Raw genomic sequence first — 3,396 nt, 5'->3', positions numbered from 1 at the left:
CGAGCACAGGAGGCTGTAAGTAATTGATATGTAAATGCATCTTTTTATAGCAATAATATTATTGTGTTGATCAATTGTGCATGTTAATTGAATATATGGTACAAGAAACATATTGCAGGAAAAGACTCAAAGGCAAGAATCATGACGAGTTCCACGAGGACAAGCGACTGTAAGTATATATATGTATATACATTTTTTTTAATGCTCAATTTTTCAGAGAAATTGTGTTAATGTTTTAACAAATGTTTGAATACAATATATTTGTTCTTCTTCACAGACAAAGAGCAGAATCGAGAGCGAGAGAGTCGGCTCAAAAGAAAAGGTGGATCAGGGAGAAAAAGAGACAGAAGATGAAAGCCAAGCGTGATGCAGAGAGGGGCATGACCTCTCATCCACAGGCTAATTCTACACCTGTTCCACCCTCTCCACAGTGTGATGGTCCCTGCCCTCCCATCCAGACTCCTCCACAGCTTGGAGCCCAGGCTCTGCCTAATGCCCCACCGTCTCCACCTGCAGTTCCCGGACCTTCAACAGCTCCTGACCCATCTACTCCTCCTCGAAATTTGGCATGCAAGACTCTTTATAATATAAAGAGCAAAATAAAGAAACTGCTTCGCCTGCCAACGCCTTCGGAGAGTGCTGGACTGGTGGAGGGCCTGGCAAACCCAAAGACACCTGAATTCAAGAAAGCCCTAAGAAAGCGGAACTTTCTCAAGTCGCCGCAGAAGAAAGCCCGCAGAATACTGTTCGGCAAAAAGTTAGTTTTTTCCTTTACCCATTTAATTCTAGTATGTACCAATTTTTAGGAAAAAAAATGATAGAAGAATAAAAGACATTGCACCAGTAAGTTGGTTATTTTTTCTTTATCTTCTTATTTCTAAACAGAAAAACAAGTCCAAACTCCAGCCGGAGCATTGTCGCCACAGGTTTGGTGCGCCAGGCGAGGAAGACGATAGAAAAGAAATGGCACAAGGCAGTGAAGGTAAAGCAAATAATTTGTGAGCATAGTCTACTCGTACTTTGAAATTATTCTGTACTATTTCACCCAGAGCCAGCTCACACCAAATAGCGCTTTGTCTTATTTTCCAGGATTTCTACTGCAGATTTGACATCAGCCGTACCTTGCTACATGCGAGGTATAGCACTCGGCATGGTCCCACGCGGGTGATGGTTATGTCTCTGATGGGGGCTTGGAGGCAATTCTGCCTCGAAAACAGAGAATCAAAGGTGGGATACACCCTTTTCACGACACTACGCCCCAAGAATGTACGGAGGCTGGGCCAGCAGAGACATGCTTGTGCATGTGTACTGCCTTAATATAAAGTAAGTGGTTAAGCTGTAAAATTATAATCATCAGTGTTGTGAAACATTTTCAGCTCTCTTCAATAGTGCTAGGGCATAATTTCCCTTTTAAAAATTTTTTGCAGATACAAGATAGAGGCTCTGAACAGGGTGCTTTCCGCCAGTGGGGAACCTGTCCTGCCCTCAGAGGATAAGCTGCTGAGGCTTATCTGCTGCGAATTTGCCATGACTCCAAAGGCAGACTGTATATTTGGTAAGGGATTGTTTTCTCAATTTTGTTTCAACAGCCAGTAATATTACTTTTTTTTCAGCCCACTTCAGAGCATTCATACCACTAAACATTATTGTAATGGTTTTCTTTGCAACTTATTTACTCTGCAGGGACTTGTGATGAGTGTGCTGACACACTGAGAGAGGTGAGGGTGTTGGTCCAATCAATTGAGCACAAACAACTGTGTTGGAGCAAGTGGGGAAGGAGAAGGGAGGATGGCAAGCTGGATATCACGACATGTTCCGGGAGTGTGGCGTAAGTTCACAGATGTCTTAGTACCATACCAGGAATATTTTGTATTTCACCCTTACCCCCTTGTCCAAGAAAGCTTATACAAGGCAGTTTACTTACAAATTAATATCTACACTTGTATTTCAGAGAGCTTCTTCAGTGTCTCCAACAAGGGATTGACAACATGACGAAGACTGCCACATTTCAGGAACATATTTTTACTGCCCACTGGCAGCAAACGCAATACCGTGAGCTGAAGTATTCTCTGACACCAGGTTTGTCATAAAGTTTCTTTTATTCTAGCACTTTACATTAAAATTTGTACTGCCTTTGGATCTAGAACACTATCACTAGATCTATGCTTGCTAATATTGGTCACAAACAAAAATTAATTTCAAAAGCTGTATTGTATTCATTTACATGTTTTTTTATTTCAGGGGAAGTCCTTATGGTGGAGGACTTTGCAGAAAACCGGAAGGCGACTTTCTCAGAAGAGGTCAAGTCTGCTCACTTTGCCAAGAGGCAAATAACCCTCCACCCGATAGGGTGCTATTGGAAAGACCAGCGTGGGCAGCTCTTCCGGCATGTGCTGATGTATCTGTCTGACGACATTAAACATGATCATTATGCCGTGCAGCATTTTACTGCACATGCCATACAGCATGTGGGAGAGCTGGTCAACCTGAATAGAGTCATACTCTATAGTGATGGCTGTGCTTCCCAGTATAAGGGAAAAGGATCCATGGCAGACCTCTCACTTTTCCAGGGACTGGAGGTTGAGCGGGTCTACTATGGATCCGAGCATGGAAAAGGTGAGGCTGATGGTGAGACCGGAGTCCTCTCTCAACAAGTACGCAAAGCCGTGCTGGGAGGACAGGTCAATATCCGTCATGCCAATGATCTGTTCAAGTGGGCCTCTGAGAATCTGAGTGTCAAGAAGGAATTCTCGGCACGAACTTTCTTCTTGATCTCAGACATCAGCAGAGACCGGCCTGAGACCAGCATTAAAACTCGTCGGCACCAGGAAGTTCCATCAGGTACATTGTGTGTTCTTATTGCCTATTTGATGTCTTTTATTTTGAAGTGTCAACCACAGCCTAAGTTTGTGTTGTTGATTGTTTGTTATCTGTGTTCTCAGGTCCAACGACTGGCAGACTACTTTTTAAGGAGCAGACGGCTGACATGTTTCTGCACTGCGTGCAGACGCAACTTGCCCAGCTTCTGTGTCAACTTACAGTATGTAGGTCCTTGGACTGAACACCATTTGTCCAGGTAGGTTCTAATGGTTTCAGATTTACTGTTAAATTATTGAATTGTTATGTGATGCTTTGATAGAACAAATCTTTTAAAAAAAACTTATATTCTGATTATAAACATTCTCAGACTCCATGAAAATCTCGACGAGGCTTTTATCCAGGCTCCTGTGGATGAAGGGGAGGCACAGCAGGAGGAGGAGGCACAGCAGGAGGAGGAGGAGGCACAGCAGCAGGAGGAGGAGGCACAGCAGGAGGAGGAGGCACAGCAGGAGGAGGAGGCCAGGTACTTCAGTGTTTTTTAAACATTCTATTTCAGTTGTAGTAGGCCTATACATT

This window comes from Aplysia californica, unplaced genomic scaffold (assembly GCF_000002075.1).
Source record: "Aplysia californica isolate F4 #8 unplaced genomic scaffold, AplCal3.0 scaffold00440, whole genome shotgun sequence".
Taxonomy (NCBI): Eukaryota; Metazoa; Mollusca; class Gastropoda; order Aplysiida; family Aplysiidae; genus Aplysia; species Aplysia californica.
Note: the sequence above shows the minus strand (reverse complement) of the source record.